Genomic DNA, 21,638 nt, shown 5'->3' with positions numbered 1-21,638 from the left:
CGCCAGGGAAGGTGGGGACGTGGCAACCGGGGTGTGGAAAGACAGGAGAGCCAGAAGGGACACGGGGGAGACCAGCGAAGGGGAGGAGGGCACAGAGCCCTCTTCCCCCACCATTGTGCTGTCCCCTTGCTCCGGGAGACCGGGAGACCGCAGTCTGCTGCCGAGGCCGCGTTGGGGGCTCCCACGGGCTTCTGGGCGCCTCCTTCCCCTTCACAGCCCCCTCTGGGCGCTGTGGCCGGCAAAGCACCTGCCCCCCACCTGCATCCCCTCTGCACATGTGAATATTCGGGACCCTACGGAGCCCACGGGGGCGGGGGCGGGGGCGGGGGGCGGAGGGCACCTCCACGTTCTTGTTGAGGATTCTTCTGCAGGTTCACCTAACAGAAACCTAGTTAGGACTTTTATTTCCCCTAGCCAAGTCCGTCCACCCCCCCCCCACCACCCCCCACCCCCCTCCCCGCTCCCCAGTGATCAGCCAGAGCCCGAGCCAACCTGGGGTTGTTGGGAGGGGCTTACCAAACCATCCAGGGCCTTACTAAACTGTCCAATCCGAAATAGCAACCAGAGGTGAGTGCCAAGGACAGGAACTTAACCTGAGTCTGTAACCCACACTTCCTGGGCCCTTCGTGGGCAGTAACTGCAATCTCTAATCCTCGAAATGAAGGAGCCTCCACATATTACCCAGCCTGCAGAGTAGGGTGGAGCACACGCTGGGCCAGTGTAGCCATGCCGCACTGACATCTAAGGGTATCACACACCTCCTATTGCTCAATCTCCGGGAGCCTGAATGCCACTTGTCCTTCTAAGAAGTTGGGGGACGCTGACATCAGGGGTTACATATAACTAAGCATATCAGAGTCTCATTGGGAATTAACCAGATGAATTGCTCCACCAAGAATGGCCATGCACCCCCCACCCCCACCCCTCCTGCAATCAAGAAAGATCTGTCAATTTGTCAATCCTGTGTCTGTGTGGGAGCCAGGCGAGGTTTCCAGTGTGGAGTCCAATGAAGCTGAGACTCCACTCCTGGTGGTGCTCTCCCACCAATCCCTTTAACTTCCAGCTTTGCAACCATACTCCCCCACACCCACCCCCAACCCAGAGACTGGTTTCCTAGAGGCTGACCTGGCAGTCATGGAATGAGGCTCATTGCCAGTCAGCCTCCTTTATGGCTGGAACTTTAAGGGTATCTGACTGTCTTTGAACCTCCAACTTTCATTCTTGATGAGAAGATATTCTTGGCAAATGCTTTCACTTTGGTTGGTCTTTGGCTGATCCAAGAATTTCCCCTCTAGTGGCCTAATAGGAATGCCCCCAGACATCCCTCTTGATGATGGCCTCAGTTCCCTAAACCAACACGATATGACTGTGGTCCTATTCTATTATTGCAGGCAGCTGTGCCCAGCCTTGAACACTCGAATTGTTTCATAGTACAGGGTTCATCCCCAGGGGACACTGTGCTAGTAGCATCAAGAGGGCGCTTGGAGGCAAGCGGTAAAAGGTAGGGTGACTCTCTTCCTCACCAACACAGGAGCAATCCCACAATGTCCTGGATGCCAGCCGGCCTCAGCACCCTTGGGGAGCCTCACCGTGAACCAGGCCCCACAGTGTTGGGGCCTGGCCCTGGGTGACCCTGACCGAGGAGGCTCATCTGTCCATTTGGTCCATCCTGGAGTCACGCCCTAGGAAAGGCCTCCAGGTGAGGTGGCCAACCAGAGCCTGAATGATGCCATGCCACAGCCACTGGCAGGGACTCTGGGACCAAAGCAGATGGGAGACAGCTGCTCTCGGAACATGGGAGGAGGGGGGGCGGGGGGGGACGCCCGCAGCACAGGCCATGATGGGGAGACCACACCCCGCAGGAGTACCGCCCCCCGACACCTGCACTACGAATGCAGGCCAGCTCCGGGGTGACCTTCCCCCCACTGACTAGGAGGCACAGAGTGGCACTGGCCCCCACCACCTGCCCCAGACCTCTCTCTCAGAGAGGGCACTCTGGGCAGCATGCAGTGGTAGTCACCCCAGGTGGAGGAGAGCCATCAGCTGGGGCTTCCAGTGCCACAAGACACCCTCTGGGACCCCTAGAGAAGGCTTTCTCATGGAGGGTGGTTGCCCCCACCTCTTCCTGCATCTACCAGCTGGCAAATCAGCATAGCAAGTCGGCCAGGGCATGAGGGCAGGGCAGGTCTGCAGCTAAAGGCAAGCATAGGGCAATCCTTAGCTTTCGTAGTCGGTGGGGGTTCCCAACTAGTTGCTTTTGCGTCACTGCACACGCAGTGCTATGTCACCGCCTGGAAGGAGCTTCAAGTCTCCTTCAAGCTAGAACACCAAAAACTGAGGTGTACACAATGTGCTCTGCAAGAGGACAGACCCCCATGGCCTAGTGCATCGGTGTTGGCTGGGCCACCAGGATTGCTGCATGACCAAACATAGTGCTACAGAAGGTCCTACCTGGCATGCACCCTGCCTGTCCACCACTCCACAGGGTGGCAGTTGGGTACCTCCCTTACCAAATCCACTACCGGCTCCTGGGATACTCCAAGCACAGCAGTGGCCCGAGGGCTCACCGGGAAAGGGAAAGGATACCACCTTTGGGCCTCAGGCTCCTGAGATGACCTGAAGGGCTCCAGGGGCACCATGGAGGGCCAGGCACACATGCTCAGCACACCTTGGTGGTGAGCAGCCTGGTGTGGAGCGGCTGGGCCCACCATAGGAAGGGCTTCTCAACACACATACCGCAGGAAGGCAAGCCAGAGTGTCCTCTGCATCAGAGTACCCCGGTTCCAAGGGCACCTTGAGTCAGAGGGCAGGAGTACACACCCACCATGCACTCCACACATGGCCACAGCAGGCAGAACGAGAAGAGCATTCCCATTTGCCATGAACATCCATCCCCTTGTGGGCATCTTTGTCCCAGGCAAGAGTGGCAGGAACCTTCACCACACTCCACACCACCCTCGGGTGCTGGACACCAGGGGTGACACTGTGCTCTGGACCACGTGGATGCACAAGAGCAGGCATACAGGCCCAGGGAGACGGCTCAAGGAAGCAAAAGCAGAGGAACACTTGACGTCGTGGTCAATCTCTGGGCATATCCCACACATGCCCAGAGACCCACTTCTCTAAAGTGACAGGAGCCATAATACAATGTGTCAGCGCCTGTCTATCAGCAAAAGGGCCTGTTTCAGGAGAGAAAATAACTGCATGGGGCTGGTGGGGTCTAGCCACAGGTCACCAGGACCTCTTGGGACCATGGCTGACCTCTGGTCCCAAGCACCGCCTCATCTTCCTAGGTCTCCCCACTCCAGAGCCCCCAGGGTCATCTGGTCAACCCTGGGAGTGTGGTGGCAGCTGTGACCGGTGGGGTAGGTCCTCCCCTGTGTCCCTACCTCCAGTCATCTGGGATTGTAACTTAGAAAAATAATCCAAGTTCAGCAGAGACACCTGCTGAAATAAATAAACCCCTCCTCCCCAAGATCTTGCTGCAGGGCACCACGCAGGTCCCAACACATGACTGGGACTTGGGTGGGAGCACAGTTCTGTGGAGGTGCCCCTGATGATCAGACCTCACTGGGGGGGTCACAGCCAGTCCCCTGTGGCACTCTCTCCATGCCTTCCCCTCTTAGTCCGCCCTGGCCTGCTTCCCACCCCCACACTGGACCTTGGAAAACTTGGTGAAAACCTTGGGTCCGATGACCAGGACTCCACCAATGACCTCAAGTGGGCTCGTCCCACCCTCCACAGGCTTCTCCACTGCCAGAGCTGGACATGGGAGAAAAACAGGTGACATGGAAGGCCTGATGGCATCTGGGTATCGGCCGCAGGAGCTCTGGGGCAGCTGGGCACGACTGGCAGCCCCAAGGAGACTTGAAGGAGAGAGACCCAACTGGCCCCATGACACCCTGCCAGCCATCAGAGACACCTGCTGACTTCAAGAACTCAGCCCTGGGGGGGGACTTGATGGGATTTCGGCAGGCAAGGACTGTAAAACTGAACCATATGACTACTCCTAGAACAACAACTACAGGTGAGCCATTTTTATGCCATTATTTCAGCGGAGGAGTTCTCTCTGAACCATGCAAACACAGCTCAGGAGGACAGAAAGGGTGTGATTGACACACGGCTCCAGAAAAGTGCAAACAAAATCCATCTGTGCACGTCCCATGATGGTGTGGGATAGCAAACAGGTATGGGGAACATCTGTGCAAATGCAGGTGTGGTGATAGGAATATGGATTCTGGCATGGCTAACCAACCTTAATAGATACTGGGGGAAGAAGATTAATAGCCATTCACTAAATAAATCCAGGTCTGGGACAGTCCTGCAGTACAGCACTACGACTGGGGGTGGGGAGTGCTTTAGAAGAGGTAAATATTGATGATAAACTCTTCTATGATAGTAAGGGAAAAAGAAAAACAAGGTTAGAACCTCCTTTGGTGTTGGAAAAAAGTTGTTTTTCAAGTACATGTATTTCAGGTGCCTGGCTGGCTAAGTCAGAGAAGCATGCAACTCTTGATCTCCAGGTCCTGAATTCAAGCTTGATGCTGGGTATAGAGATGACTTAAACAAACTTTATTTTTTTTTAATTTTTATTTTTATTTATGATAGTCACACAGAAAGAGAGAGAGAGGCAGAGACACAGGCAGAGGGAGAAGCAGGCTCCACGCACCGGGAGCCCGACGTGGGATTCGATCCCGGGTCTCCAGGATCGCGCCCCGGGCCAAAGGCAGGCGTCAAACCGCTGCGCCACCCAGGGATCCCTTAAACAAACTTTAAAGAAAATAAATAAAATATACCTATTTCTCTTAAAAAGAGATGTGGACAGGCAAAGGAATTAGAATCACTAAGGTGATTTCAAGCAAAACAAAACTCAGGAATAAAATCTACCCCCCATTAAATGCTTACTTATAGAGATGATAGAAACGTGTGATGTTGGCAGACAGAGAGACACATTGATCAATGGAATGGAACAGATACCCAAGCAGATATTCCCAAGCCCAACAGAATTTTGGGAATGGGCAAAAAGCCATCGAGGGAGGAAAGATGGCCCACCTCACCCTCAAATCAGAGGACAGCATTCAGACATCCACAGACAAAACATGCAGGCTGGAAGGTAGGCACATAGACAAAGAAACAAGAAAGCTTTGACTTAAACAGCCACACCTCATCCTTCATACAAATGTGAATTCAAAATGCTCACATAGTTCCATGGAAAACATAAAACTGGAACACACTTGGTGGAGGGGGTGATTCTAAGAGAAAAAATGGATATCTAGGGTCAAGTAAAGAGGGTTTAAGACTTGACACCAGAGGTATGATCCATGGAAAGAAATGGAGAAGTTAGAAGTTATCAAAATTAAAAACCTAAGCTCTGTGAAACACCCTCTGAAGAGAAGCAGATGACCAAGGCCACACAGAGGCATGGCGGGGGGAGGGTTGCTTGGAGAGAAACAAAATGAGGAATCACTCCCAGAGTCACTATGTGAGCAGTGGTACAGCCCATTCAGATGGGAAGTCTGGCACATGGCCAAGGCAAGGAAGAAGAACCAAGATTTTAGGGTTGGATCCTTTGGAATATGTCATATCTATGAGGCAACCAAGTCAGAAAATCAGTTAGGCAGTTTTTTACCCAATTCTGGATGGACATGAAGCCTGGGGTCTATAAGCATAGAGTCCATAACTGATCACTCAAAGGTAATTCAGAATAGAGAAAAAACTGCAGTGACCATAGACTCTGTAGGGTCCAAGGTTGAGCTCAGGGGCACTTCAGATTTTAACGTCCAGGTGAAGGAGCCTATGCTGAGGGACAGTGCTGCTGTGGAGGAGCATTGGGAATGGTAGGAATGAAAGAAACAGGAAACTGCTGGTTGTCAGGGGACAGAGATGAGATGAGAGTGTCCCAAGAAACAAGGAACAGGGAGCCCCTTTCCCAGACTGCCCTGGAGGAAACCAGAACGTGTCACCCCTAAAAGGTGCCACTTGGGTACCCTGGTTGTTTTGAATTCAACTCACTTCAGATGCAGCAGCTGCAAGAAGGATACTCTGACCCTTCCTTTTCTTCATGAGAACAGGAGATCAAACTCCCATGTAAAAAGGACCCTCCCTGGAACCAGGAGGAGGAAAGACATTCTGCATTACCAGAGACAGGAGAGGGGACCGGGATAATTAGGGTCTGAACAATCCGTGTCAATAAACCTTGTTCCACTGACCCCCATCTCCCTGGTGACTACTGTTCACTATGGCCTGCCCACCCCTTGCCCAAAACCCTTTGCCTCATCCATTCTTCACAAATTGACAGATTCTTTGTCTTCGTTCTCTTGTGAAGGCTTCTGTGTCCATGTAAACATTTAATACCATTTGCATGTCCTTTTCCTGTGAATCTCTTACATTGGTTGCCATCTTAGGCCCAACCAGAGACCCTAAGAGGGTAGAGGAGAATTTTTCCTCCCCTGCAGCTTCTAGAATGCCCACCTGGAATGTCGGTGGGTCAGTCAGTCTTGATGAGGAGAACAAAGGCAGGAGAAATGAAGCTAAAATTATATCTCCTTACAACTTGCAGTTCACTGATAAATCGGAGACATACAGGGAGTAGCACTCCTACAACTCCCTCAAAGATTTTCTTCAATATTTTACCAAACATATCTTTGCTCTAGTCAGTGTCACATCACTCTAATAACCACAGTCCCCCGGGATATGATAACACTCCTCTTTCAATATGTGGGCTACTGATAGAAATCTACAGGGTCCAGTGACTCATGCTTTACTAAAACAATAAGGAATAACCTTATATGGACAATAACTCACCCTCCCAGTTCTCAGAGACCTTGCTTTCAGCAGACACAAATTCCTTAGAGACGTATGTTATCCCTAACCCCCACTAACTAAACAGTGTATCATCAGTTACTCCTCACAATCTCAGAACAGCTCTTTCTGCCCACACATCCTGTCCCTGTGCTGTAATAAAAACATTTCTTTGCACGGAAAACATCTCAAGAATTCTTTCTTGACCATGTGCTCAGTGGCCACACAGCAGGTCTGCTTGTCTGTTTGTTCATTCGTGTGTGTGTGTGTATGTGTGTGTGTGTGTGTGTGTGTGTGTGTGTGTGTAATGGGGCCTTATTTTTTTTTTTTAGAACAGTTTTGGGCTCACAGCAAAATTGAGTGGAGAATGCAGAGAGCTCCCATATGTCCTCTGCTTTGCCACCCTCCCTGCTCCCTGCCACAGCTTCCAACATGCACGCATGCAGGCACCTGCCCTAGCTCAGAGCCTTGCATTCCCCTAAGCCTATCCACAATCTGTGTCAAAGCCATCGTGTTGATAATTGTGGGTGAATCCACATTGAAGGACCATCATCTCCCACCCAAGTCCAGAGTTTACACTAAGGTTCACTCTTGGTGCTGTCCATTCTGAGTTTTGACAAAGGAATCTTATCATAGTAGCATCCTGAATAGCTCCCTTGCTCTAAATATCCTCTGTGCTCTATTCATTATTCCCCCTCAAGCCTCTCTCCCCATACCCCTCTCCCCCACCCCACCCAAACCCCTGGCAGCCTACTGCTCTTTTATTTTAAATCTTTAGTTTGGATATCATTAGTTTATTATGATGACATGGAAATTATAAAAGAGAGACATGGAAATTATTTACATGATGCAAGATTCACAACTTCAGTGGAATGGGTAGTTTCCCGTGATGCCATTTTGATAGTAAATTATTTTAGTCTACATACTTTCTGAGAATGTCACCGTCCCTAAGTAAGAAATGATTCCTGTCATCTGGAACTACTTTGGTGCCTCCATATTCTGGAAGAAACTAATCTCCAACTTTCACGCTAACTGGTTGATTTTTTTCCACCCTTTCCTTTAGAGTCTGATCCAGCAGCTACTCTTGTTGCTTACAGTACTTTTCCTTGAGAATTTTTCTGGATGCATAATGTCTCCTATGCTTACAGTTTTTGGCTGTCTTCCTTTCAACTTAAACTTGGTCAAAGAGGGGAAGAAACTCTGTCAACATCTGTGGGGCCATGATGAGCTGCTCTCCAGCCTACTGATCTTTCTACTCTCTCTATACTTTTGCCTTCTCCAGAATGTCACATCTTGTTAGAGTCCTGAGGTACTTAACCTTTTCAGGTTGGATTCTTTCCATCAGAAATACACATGTACGGTTTCCCACCAGTCTCCCCATGGCTCCCCATGGTCATAGCTCTCTCAGTTCTTTTCAAGGCCAATAAACATTCTTCCATTTAGATGAACCCCCAACCTCTGTATGCATTCACCTCCTGAATGACTTCTCACTTGTCTCCATGTTCAGGCAGCAATGAATAAATCTGCTAGCGACATCTGTGTGCCAGTTTCTGCACAGACATCAGTTTTAGACTCATTTGGGTCATCCATAAATACGGAGCAGGATTACTGGATCCTATGGGGTAAGAGTATGTTTAGCTTTGAAGACATCACCCATATTCGTGGCATTTCTTTAGATGGTAGCTGATACCAGGGCAACATACTGAAGGAACAAGCCATGAAGGAGGTAGAATTCAAAGACACCAAGAAGAAAGATGTTACCAAGGCACAAACTTGACCCCCACCCACTTAGAGTTTGAGGCTGCCCCTGAGGGTGACACTGACGTGTGATGGTTAATAGGAAAAGTAGCACACAAATTTGTTTCCTACAGGTTTCCCGTGGCCCAGAGAGCCCTCCTGAGGAAACAAAGATCCTGAGAAATGGCAAACTCTAAATGCTTGTATATTGGGTTGGACAAGGAGTGGCAACTGGGAAAGAGCAACTAAATTATGTGGAGAGGCTAAAGGAACATACAGATTTTTGTTTTTCAGACAAGTTCTGTTTGTCCAGAGTTCCCTCATTCTCAGCTTCCTGTCCCTGAGATAAGAATGTCACTCACTCCCATTCTGGCTTCGGGAGGACGCCTTCCAGGGGGATGGGTGGTTGTGGCTTCCAGTGAGAGAAGTCAACACAACCTCCTTGCATCTGTTGTTGGGGTGGGTGTTTGCTGCTGCTGTTGCTGCTACTACTTTTAAAAACTGTCTGTAGTTCAAATCAGTATTCTGGTTTCCTTTACATCAAAATCTTATCTTGGATTTGTCTTTTGAGGAGAGGAAGGAGGACACATTTCTTTCTGACTTAGTAGAGAAGGGTAAAACGGGTGCGGACCTGTGCATATTGTCTTCCATTGTAGTGTGAGCAGAGGATTCAGCTCTTGCCAGATGGGATCTAATTTCTCCATGAACAATCAGGTGAATAGAGGGTGAATAAAGGTCATAAGAACATGGAGAAGATCGGCTGTAGGTGCTGGAGTTAATGAGAGCAATGATTTCATCAGAGGCACATGAATGTCAAAGATTTCCTGGGACCATGATTATAGACGACTTGGTGTGTAGGTCATTTCACATTTATAGTGCTACCATCTGGTCCCTTTAGCACATTGTCTCTGGCGGGGCTCATGTGAGCAGTGTATTCATGCAAATAGAATATAGGACTCATCCAGGGGTGGAATGTGCCAGAGAAAGGGAGACAGCTGCAAGTCATTGAGCCATAGGTATTTCTAAGAGTGACTCTCTAAAGTAGATTGAGGCAGAAGGAGACCAGCTGGATTTTTGTTTGTTGGGTATTTGTGGCAATGGTGGGTGGGTGTTGTTTATTTTCTGGACAAGAGGAAAGAACTCTTCAAGTGGAAATCTTTGCATAAGGGGTCTGGCAGGCTGGGAGAGTGCGGGTCAGTCCATTTACCAAGAACACAGGAGAATCAGGCCTTTTAAGAACTAGGCGAAGAGGGGAGTTTAGCTTTGGTCAATGCAGTGACTGGCACCTCAGCGGAAACAGCACTAGGTTCCCAGAATGCAGGGAGGTTCCCAGGATGCAGGGAGGTTCTCAGGTTGCAGGGAGTTGCAGGAGCCAGCATGAGCCTGCCCCACCACCCTCAGCCCATGAGTGAGCCACGCAGATACTAGGACCCAGGAACTGGGCAAAGGGCAAGTTGCAGGAAAATCAGGTGATGGGAATGGGCCTTTGGTGGTCCCAGCACTCTGCCTCATTCCAAGACATATCCTATACAAATGCTCCTGTCTTACCCCCAAAAGTAAGGCTGGAGGAGTGTGGACTGCCTTGGCCTGACACACAGGACCTGTGTGGTTGGGAGGGTGTATCTTCCACTAAGAGACCCTGAGAGCCTTGATTCCTGGTGGGACTGGGCACCCCTGAGCCAGGAAGCCAGGGGCAATGTGGAATGACTGTCCCCTTAGAAATGCTGGGTGGAGAGGAGGTCTTCTCCTGCCCTGGAGGGTGTTTGGGTGGTTGGAGACCAACCCGAGGCCTCAGACTGAATGAAGGCCCCAGTCCTGTGGGATATTCTGGTGGAACCTCCAAACACAAATCTCTGGAAGCCTTGGGTGTTAGAAGATCCCTGGGCCCAATGGGGCATCCAGTCCAAAAGGGGTCTGTCTATGGCCAGTTTCAAACTGCCACTGATGTGGGAACCAAAGGCAGAAGGAGATGTAGATAAAACTAAATGTCCATATAACCTGCAGCCCACTGACAAATACTGGAGGGAACAGAGTATAAGGTTCCTCCAAGAAGCTCCTGACTGCCTTCATGTTAATGCCTTGCTAGAGGGAAGAATAATTGGGTTTGACAATAGCAAAGCCTCCAGTATCCTGTAAGTCTTCTTTAGCATATGAAAGTCCTTTTGGAACTTCCCTAACTTTACATACCCTAACCTCAAAGTATATAATCATTTGCTCCTCACAATCCCAGAGCTGTAGGAACCTGGGGAGCCAGGGGAAGTAGACAGGGCGGCAGCAGCTCTTTCTGCTCCTGAGTCCTTCCTGTCCCTGTGCTTTCATAAAACCACCATTCTGCACGGAAGATGGCTCAAGAATTCTTTCTTGGCAGTGGCTCCAGACCCCATCAAATCTCATCTGTATTCAAAAACTACATCATTTAGCACACAACGTGGAGCCTTTGAGTCTTTTCATCTGGACTCTGAGCTTTGGTGCAAACTTGGTGAGTGCTTTCTCTCTCCTTCCTTCACTCACATTTCAGGGGCTTTTTAAGGAGTACAGTCTTATTGGAACATTTTCCCATCGATTGCTCAGGCTCCAATCCTCTAGCCTGTGGCCACTCTATGGGGAGGAGAAAGCCTGCCTCGAATATTTGTCAGTGGGGTGCAGGCTATACAGAAATTTAATTTTATCTACATTTCCTTCTGCCTTTGCTTCCCACATCACCACCTTTGAAAGATTCTTGGGGGTGTCGTATCTCTGGCCAGGAGGTTATCAAGTTGTTCACCTGTAGCAGAATGCCACGGGCCAAAGGAGGGCTGTGTTCCCACAAAACCACGAAGAGGTGTGCAGGGGGCATGCAGAAGCCACACAGGAGCAGGGAGCCAGCCACCTGGAAGAGGGCACATCCGGGAAAGGCTGGGTCACAGAAGTGGACCCTTGGTGGTCCAAGGCTCGTACCTAATTCCAAGCACAGTCCTACACTGGAGTAGGCGCTGCTTCCTTTGCAGGGGCCCCTACTGGCTGCCATTGTACTCTTCTCTAAGGGCCACTTAGGAGAAGCCTGGCTTCCTCCTCCTCTCAGAACCCCTTCAGGGAGGCAGCTGGTTGCTCTGAGGACTGGCCTGTTTCAGGTTGTCTTCTGAGAAAGTATGTGGGTGCACGCCTTGTTCTCTTGTTTGACTCCAGACTTTGTTGGGATTATTTGGGTTGTCTCGAGTCATCACAGGTTTGGAGGGCCTCTGCAAGCTGAAGGGATGTGTTGTACTTTCGGGAGTTCTCCATGTCAAGGGAGCCAAGAATCTGTAGCATGACAAGTGTCAGGTGTCTCCATGTCTCTGGGAAGAGCTTTTTTTTTTTTTTTTTAATAAAATAATTTTTATTGGTGTTCAATTTACCAACATACAGAATAACACCCAGTGCTCATCCTGTCAAGTGTCCCCCTCAGTGCCCGTCACCCACTCACCCCCACCCCCCGCCCTCCTCCCCTTCCACCACCCCTAGTTCATTTCCCAGAGTTAGGAGTCTTTATGTTCTGTCTCCCTTTCTGATATTTCCCACACATTTCTTCTCCCTTCCCTTATATTCCCTTTCACTATTATTTATATTCCCCAAATGAATGAGAACATACACTGTTTGTCCTTCTCCGATCGACTTACTTCATTCAGCATAATACCCTCCAGTTCCATCCACGTTGAAGCAAATGGTGGGTATTTGTCGTTTCTAATGGCTGAGTAATATTCCATTGTATACATAAACCACATCTTCTTTATCCACTCATCTTTCGATGGACACCGAGGCTCCTTCCACAGTTTGGCTATTGTGGACATTGCTGCTAGAAACATCGGGGTGCAGGTGTCCCGGCGTTTCATTGCATCTGAATCATTGGGGTAAATCCCCAACAGTGCAATTGCTGGGTCGTAGGGCAGGTCTATTTTTAACTCTTTGAGGAACCTCCACACAGTTTTCCAGAGTGGCTGCACCAGTTCACATTCCCACCAACAGTGTAAGAGGGTTCCCTTTTCTCCGCATCCTCTCCAACATTTGTTGTTTCCTGCCTTGTTAATTTTGGGAAGAGCTTTTGACGGTGCATATGCTCTACCTGCTTAAGTCTGAGCCTCCACAAATGGGTACATTTCCCTTTAAGCTTGACCTGGAGAAAACTGGCCAGTTTTGCAAGGGTGAGTCTGAATCCACTGATGGTGTTAGACATCTTATCAAGATACCCGGGTGCCTTACTTTCTGGAGAAAGTGGGGACTTAATTAGGCAGCCAGTCCAAACTGGAGCTGAGTGTCCCCAGTGTAAAGCTGCTGCTCAGAAATGTTTGTGGAGGTTTTGCTTCCAAAGACCAGCTATCGGGACACCTGAGTGGCTCAGTGGTTGAGCGTCTGCCATCGGCTCAGGGCATAATCCCTGTATCTGGGATCAAGTCCCAAATGAGGCTCCCTGCAAGAAGCCTGTTTCTCTGCCTGTATCTCTGTCTCTGTCTCTGTCTCTCTCTCTCTCATGAATAAATAAATAAAATATTTTAAAAAGTAAAATAAAATAACAAAGACCAGCTATCAAGGCAAGTGGTTCAGAACCAGTTTGTCCTGCACAGGTGTCAGTGGCCTCCCAGCCATTGGTGGCTGATAGGATGTGTCATGTACGTGGGTGAGCTCTGGGAAGGTTGTGTAGGGAGTGACTTGGAACTCCAGCTGATTGAGAAGCTGGGTGTCCAGAGCAGTCTGGTGGGATTGTGATGCACCTACATATTCCAAATTATCTCATACACAATTGTACATATTTTCTAGGAAGGTACAGATGGAGGAGTCTGGACTGCTTTGCCAGGATGATGCTTGTTGGGCTTCAGGGATAATATCCTTCACTAAGAGGCACCTGGGAGCCTTGATGACTGGTCTGCCTGGAGTCCATCAGGCAGCCATTGCCAGTGGGGACTGAGCTTTGTCGTTTGAAAGGTGCATAATAAATAAATAAAATTTATTTTATTTTAAAGATAAAATAAAATCTTTCTTGAAAGATGTTTGGGTGGTGGGCTCCCTCAGGCTTGGAGGCTATGCATATGGTTTGGGACCTACCCAAGCTCCACCACTTGGATGGCCTCTGGCTACTATGTGAAGGCTGGTGTTGATTGTGCATATTCCAGACACACGGGGTAGGGTTTAGCCAGTGATCCAGGACAGAGCAAGTATCTTGGAGTCAGGTTTATGGGAATAGCCTGGTGGGGTCCGTGACCCCTGCCTGTTTCTAAGTGCTAATCAACATAAATACACATATTCCTCCTAGAGGCTGAGCTGAGAAATCTGGAAGCCTTGCAAGGAGTGAATCTAGTGTGCTGACCGTGCTATCCTCAATAAGAGAAACCTGGGTGTCTTATTTGCTGCAGAAGCCCGGGACTTCAAAAACCAGTAAGTACACATGGGGACTGACTCCAACCCATTTCAGTGGCTGCCTCAAAAAGAAGTTCAGGGGTGGCAGGCCTCCATGTTGGATGCAATGCATAGATAGTAGGACATGGGCCCTGGCTGCACACAGGCAGTTGACAGGGCATGCATGGAGAGCCTCACAGGTCAGGGGAGCCAGGAACAGGGAGGTCAAGACAGAGTAGCAGACTCTTGTGGCTACACAATCCAAGCCTTAATGGATGCAAATGCTCATCTTACCCCTAAAGTCTGTTAGGTTTGGGGACACAAATAATGCCTGCACTGATTTGTCATTACCATCAATGTCTTTGCACTGGTTCTGTGTGCAAATATGTCCAGAAATTAATGTGTTTAAATTTATCACTAAAGAAATCTCATAGTCCAAACTAGTACTAGATTAATCATGCTTTTGTTCCAGGCAAGTAGAGAAGAAAGGAATAAAGTTCAAATTTAGTCAAAGTTTTTTAGTATAGGCATCAGCACTTGGAGAGACACCTTTGTCAAAGGAGATCTAACCTTTAGGTATCAAAGTAAAATTTGGTATAGATAGAGCTGGTTTCTACAGAAGGAGGCTGCTGGTGTGTATGGGCCAGATGTACTTCCAGAAGGGGTCTTTGCCTGGCTGTTATCACTGCCTGTAAAAGGATCTCCTTTCCCAGGGCAGCAGCTAATCCTTCCAAGATTTTTTGAGACAGGTTTTAGATCAGCAAATTGTAGCCATGCCCAGACCAAATATTCTCTGATAGTCTTCACAACTTTCAGCATTTGTACTCTGTATGTCCTGTTGTCATAGTGGCTTCTTCCTATGTCTTCATTGATGAGCCCCCAGATGGGCCCCATAGCAGTTGAGCTAGTTCTTTGGGTTGAGAATAGATGGGAGGATGCCATCTTGACACCATTTACTGCATTCTTATAGCCAAACATCTTTACTACTAAAACAGGGGTTTTTTGGTCTTTGCCGTAAGTGAGTAGATTTGAGATTGTATCAAACCAACACATAGCAATTACCTCTAATTTCAAATCACTCACGCAGTAATCAATACCAGGGCATAATGCCCTGTACAAATTCAAGTTCACAGAAATCTCAGTCCATTCTGTAATTCTTTGTCACAAACACTCCCTCATATTTTGTATTTTTCCTTTGAGGCACATTCTTTTGTCTTTTGTTTTTTAAAGATTTTATTTATTTAATTTCGAGAGGGGGAAAGAGAGAGAGAATATCAAGCTGACTCCCTGCTGAGTACAGAGCTGGACTTGGGGCTTGATCCCAGGACCCTGAGATCACAACCTGAGCTGAAACCAAGAATCAGACACCCAACCATCTGAGGCACCTAGGCGCCCTGAGGCATTCTTTTACACCATTCTTTAATGACAAATGTAAGCAACTATATCTCTATTATGATCAACATAAGCCTTACAAAGAAATCTTTAACATAGTGTCATATCCAGATGCCAAATAATCAACAATCAAACTTCTTAAATAGGTCAGTTTAACCTCCTTGAAAAGTATGTTTCTGAGTAAAGATCATTTGTAGAAAGTTCCCAGAAGTACTAGGTTGCATAGCACAGACACATGTTGGATTGCCATGTCCAAATTAAGGCTGTCACTTTTTTTTCAAATATTATTTACTTATGCATGTATGGGGCATCTGGGTGGCTCAGTTGGTTGAATGTCTGACTTTGGCTCGGGTCATGATCCTGGGTCCCGAGGTTGAACCCCATGTCAGGTTCTGCATTCAGTGAGGAGTCTGCTTGTCCCTCTCCCTCTGCCCTTACCCCTGCTCACACTGTCTCTGTCTCTCTGTTAAATAAATAAATAAATAAATAAATAAATAAATAAATAAATAAATTCTTTAAAAAAAATAGGCAAGATCTCTACATCCTGAGAGATACAGCCATACAGTAATAAATATATTAAAATTACATCGAGGAAGGCTCCTGGGACTGTGGAGTAAAATGAAGACTGGAATAGGGATAGGGAATGAAGTGGGAAGGGTATAATTTTGGTGGAGAAGAACATCAGAGAAGGCCTCACTAAGAAAGTGACTATATTAGTCAGGGTTTACCAGGGAAACAGAACCAAAAAGAGATAGATAGACTGATAGAGACAGAGATATATCAGGAGAGGTTGGTTCGCACTATTATGGAGGTGAAGAAGTCCTACAATCTGCTCTCTGCAAGCAGGAAGGAAGTCCAGGAAAGCTTTCCATCCAAGCTTGAGGGCCTTAGCACCAGGAAAATCAATGATGTGGGTCCTAATCTGAGTCCAAAGGCCTGAGATCCATGAGTGTTGATGGTTTAAGACAAGAGAAGATGGATGTTCCAGTTCAAGCATTGAATTTATTCTTCCTCTGCCTTTTTGTTCTAGTGAGGTCCTTAACAGGTTGGATTTTTCCCATTCACAGTTCTTGATCTACATATTCAAATACTAATCTCTTCTAGAAACATGGTCACAGACACACTGAGAAAAAAAGGTATTTTGAGCTATCAAGGTATTCCTCAGCCCAGTCAGGTTGACATGTAAAGTGAACCAATACAATTATGTTTGAAAAGGCTTGAATTCAAAAGAAGTGAAAAAGCCAGGAATACAACTATAAAAAGAGTGCTTCAGGCTGAATGTCCAGTCCAGAGATCCTGAGATAGCAGAATGCTTGGTGCTTTGGAAGAACAGCAAAAAGGCCAACCTGGATAGAACAGAGTGAGTGAAGGGGAGAGTTGTAAGGAATAAGGTCAGAAAAGTAATAAGATGCCATACCATTTACTGATACTTGGAAAAGAAATAGATTCCAATCATCGGGACTTAGTAGCAGATATATCCAAAGCTATTTGCTAGGCTCAGTTATGAGAACATGGGAATAGATATTATTTGATGAATAAGGAAATAGTAAATAAAAAATTAAAAGATCTACTCCTTGCAAAAACATTCACGATCTGAGAAAATTTGATGGACGGGATAGGTTTGAATCAGTTTATGACAACATAGAACATTATGGAGAACTCAGAGAACAACTATGAGACTGTTGAAGAGAGATTATCCCATCCCAGATAACCCTAGAGATATCTGTACCACAGAACCAAAATCTTGCTGAAAGGGTGTCTCTGAGAGTATTCTATATTGTAGGCAATCAACATGCAATTCAAAATGACTTGAGTAACAAAGGGGTTGTATTACCTGCCATAAATGGAAGATTCAGAATTAGCAAAGGCTTCAGTAACTCAGTAGAGTTACTCTGATTCAGTAACTCAGCAGAGTCATCAAGGAGCCATCTTTCCATCACTCTATTCTGCCTTCCATGCTGATACTTTATTCTGAAGAAGGCTACCCTCATGGCAGAATGGCTACAGCAGCTCCAGATTTCACATCCTCATGCCATATCATCCAGAAGGTGAGAAAAGATGTTTTTCTCCCAGAAGAGTGAGCAACTTCCAAAACTACTCAGCAAAGATTCTCTTCTCATTGACCTGAACTGAGTCACAAGTACTTTCTTTTTTTTTTTTTTTTAAGATTTTATTTATTGGGATCCCTGGGTGGCGCAGCGGTTTGGCGCCTGCCTTTGGCCCAGGGCGCGATCCTGGAGACCCGGGATCGAATCCCACATTGGGCTCTCGGTGCATGGAGCCTGCTTCTCCCTCTGCCTGTGTCTCTGCCTCTCTCTCTCTCTCTCTCTGTGTGTGACTATCATAAATAAATAAAAAATAAAAATAAAAAAAAAAGATTTTATTTATTTATGAAAGACAGAGAGAGGGAGGGAGGGAGAGAGGCAGAGACACAGGCAGAGGGAGAAGCAGGCTCCATGCCTGGAGCCCGACGCGGGACTCGATTCCAGGTCTCCAGGATCACAGCCCAGGCCAAAGGCAGGCGCCAAACTGCTGAGCCACCCAGAGATCCCCACAAGTACTTTCTTGATCTAAACTCTCAGCGGATGAATTCCATGCCCCGATGGCAAAGGACTAGTTTACAATGGATTCATTTACTCAATATTTGAGTGCCTCTTATGTGTCAGTCATTATTCTAAGCATTTGGAACACAGCAGTAAACAAAATAAAGATCTCTACCACAGTTGGGGGAGGGGAGGGGAGCTAGACAGACATTAACACAATAAACAAGTAAATTATATGGCAGTGTAGAAGGTATAAATACTGTGGAATAAAAAGAAAAAGAAAGCCAGGGGTAGGAGAGTTGGACTCTTGTAAGTTGATATAGATAGTTTCAATTTTAACTTAGGTTGTTAACTTAGGATTCGTGAGGAAGACAATATTTGAACAAATCTTTCAATAGAGGAGGGAGTTAGCCATCAGATTATCTTCACAAAAAGCACTCCAAGTGGGGCACATTCAAAGCACAGCAGTGAAGCCAAAGTGGTGTGAGGGAAGGATCAAGAAAGCAAGATGAGGTCTGAGACATTATGAAACAAGATTATGTAAGTCTTATGAGCACTTGAAAAGGCTTGAGTATTATGTGGAAGGAGACATGGAGCCAGTGCTGCTTTTTCAGCTGAGACATTTCATGATCTGACTTATTTTAAAAGGAACCATCTAGTTGATGAATTGTGAATGGGCTGTACTGGGACAGGAGTTGAAATAGAGGGTCCAGTTAGGAGGCTGTTGTAGTAATCCAGGTGAGAGAAGATAGCTTCTCAGAATAGGGTGGTAGCAGGAAGTGGTGCAAAGTAGTCAGATTCAGGACATGTTTTGAAAGTTGAGCTAACAAGATTTTCTATGGAGTTAAAGATTGAGAAAGAAACACAAGAGTCCTACATGAGTTATTAAAAGTTCAAATTAAAAAATATTTTTATAGTAAATTTCAAAGTTAATTACATTGTGGTTTCAAAAAAATGTGGCTGTACAATTTTAGTTCTTTGTAATTTACTTTGTGGTTTACTGAGATTTGCTTATGACCTACTAAATTTGAAGCTCAAAAAACACATAGTCTCTATTTGTTGCATGAGAGTTTCAAAATGCATGTTTTAGATAATGATTTTATATTTTGTTTTTCACATTTTCTATATAAATGCTAAAATTTTTATAACCCTATATATTAGTTTTAATAATTATGCATACAAAAATACCACTATTTTTTGTTCTAATATCTTATTGTACTTCGTTGCTTTTACTGTGTATTTTTACATTATTTTGTTAGGTGCATTAAATTTATGATTATTCAAGTTTATAAAAAAAAGAAACACAAGAGTCGGGGATGACTGTCAGCTTTCTGGTGTCAGCAACTGTAAGAATAGGGTTCATGAATGAAGAGGAGTATGTGAGAGAGTAGGATTTCAGCGGAAGATTGGAAATTTGGGGTTTTTTAAGATTTTACATATTTATTTGAGAGAGAGAGACAGAGAGAGCAGGGGGAGGGTTAGAGGGAAAGGGAGAAGCAGACTCCCCCCTGAGCAGGGAGCCCGACACGGGGTTCTATCCCACGACCCTAAGACCATGATCTGAGTCAAAGGCAGATGCTTTACTGACTGAGCCATCCAGGTGCCCCAGAAGTTTTTTATTTTGATGAAATCCCAATAGTCCATTTTTGCTTTTGATTCCTTTGCCTCTGGCGATGTATCTAGTTAGAAGCTGCTAGGTTACTGCATGTGTTCTCCTCTAGGATTTTGAGTTTCCTGCCTCATATTTAGGTCTTCCATCCATTTTGAATTTACTTCTTGGTAGGGTGTCAGAAAGTGGTCCAGTTTCATTCTTCTGCATGTTGCTGTGCAATTTCCCAGCACCATTTGTTAAAGACACTTTTTCCCATTGGACATTCTTTCTTGCTTTATTGATGATTAATCAACCATATAGTTGCGGCTTTATTTCTTTTTTTAAAAAAAAGATTTATTTATTTATTCATGAGAGAGGCAGAGACATAGGCAGAGGGAAAAGCAGCCTCCTCACAGGGACCTCAATGGGGGACTTGATCCCGGATCCAGGGATCACGCCCTAAGCCAAAGACAGATGCTCAACTGCTGAGCCACCTAGGTGTCCCTGTGGCTTTATTTCTTATTTTATATTACATTGCATTGACCTATGTGTGTATTTTTATACCAGAACTATACTGATTGATGACTACAGCTTTGTAATATAACTTGAAGTCCAGATTTGGAATGCCTCCAGCTTTGGTTTTCTTTTTCAAGTTTGCTTTGGCTCTTTGGGGTCTTTTATGGTTCCATACAAACTTTTTTGATTGTTTTGTATTATTTGTTCTAGATCTGTGAAAAATGCTGTTTGTCTTTTGATAGAGATTGCTTTATTTTTTTAAAGATTTTATTTATTCATGAGAGAGAGAGAGAGAATGAGAGAGAGAGAGGCAGAGACACAAGCAGGCTCCATGCAGGAAGCCCGATGTGGGACTCGATCCTGGGTCTCCAGGATCAGACCCTAGGCCGAAGGCAGCACTAAACCACTGAGCCACCAGGGCTGCCCCTAGAGACTGCTTTAAATGCATAGATGGCTTTGGGTACTATAGACATGTTAACAATATTTGCTCTTCCAATCCATGAGCATGGAATTTCTTTCCACGCCTTTGTGTCCTCTTCAACTTCTGTTATCAGTGTTTTATAGTTTTCAGTTACCTCCTTGATTTGGGTTATTCCTAGATATCTTATTGTGATTAGAAAGGATGTTTGAAATATCTAGCATATCAATAAAGAATGCCATCATCACAAAGCAAAAAAAAGGAAACAAGAAAACAGGAATAGAGAGCTACAATAACCAGGCAACAATTAACAAAATGGCAATAAGCACATGCCTATCAATGATTACCTTAATTACCTTAAATGTCAATAGACTAAATGCTCCCATCAGAAGACATAGGGTGACTACATGCATTTTAAAAATCCCAGAAAAAAAAAAAACCAGGAGCTATCTCTATGCTGCCTACAAGAGACTAGCTTCACACTTGAAGACATATGTATAGACTACAAGTGAAAGGATGGAAAAAGATATTCCATACAAATGGAAGAGTAACATGGGCTGGAGCAGCAATACTTCATCACACAAACTAGATTTTAAGACAAATACTGTAACAAGAAACAAAGAAGGGCATTACATCAAGACCAAGAAATCCACTTAACAAAATGCTATAGCTATTGTAAACATCTGTGAACCCATAGTAGTGGCACCTAAACATATGAAGCAAATATTAACAGACACAAAGGGAGAAATTGACAGAAATACAATAGTAGTAGGAGACTGTAACGCCCAGCTTATGTCAATGGATCTGTCATCAAGACATAAAATCAATAGGGAAACAATGGCTTTGACCCATTAGAACACGTGGACCTAACAGATTTATACAGAATACATTCCAGTGGGAACCACCAAAATACACACTATTTTCAAATACATAGGGAACTTTTTCCAAGAACAATAACCTGTTGGGGACAAAACAATTCCCTATAAGTTTGAAAAGATTGAAATAAAGCTGATGGTATGGTTTAGGGTTAGTTTGTTGCTCAGAATCATCCTGCTCTCTAGCACCATCCCATCTCTGTAAATGGCATGGTTTCCATCTGTGTTCCTGGCTGAGTAACCTGTGACAATCATCTGGTCCAAATCCTTTGTGTTTTTAGACCTGGGATTCTGGCCCAGGTAGGGCCAGAACCATGCCTGGGGCTGAGGTTAGGACTTAGGAGGTGGTAGGGGCCTATTTGTCATCAGTGTGGAGCCCACCCTGGAGGGTGGAGTTGAGAGAGTGTTACAGTGAGGGT

The sequence above is a fragment of the Canis aureus genome, chromosome 8, assembly GCF_053574225.1.
Source record: "Canis aureus isolate CA01 chromosome 8, VMU_Caureus_v.1.0, whole genome shotgun sequence".
NCBI lineage: Eukaryota > Metazoa > Chordata > Mammalia > Carnivora > Canidae > Canis > Canis aureus.
The sequence above is the reverse complement of the archived record's forward strand: the minus strand, read 5'-3'. Positions refer to the sequence as shown.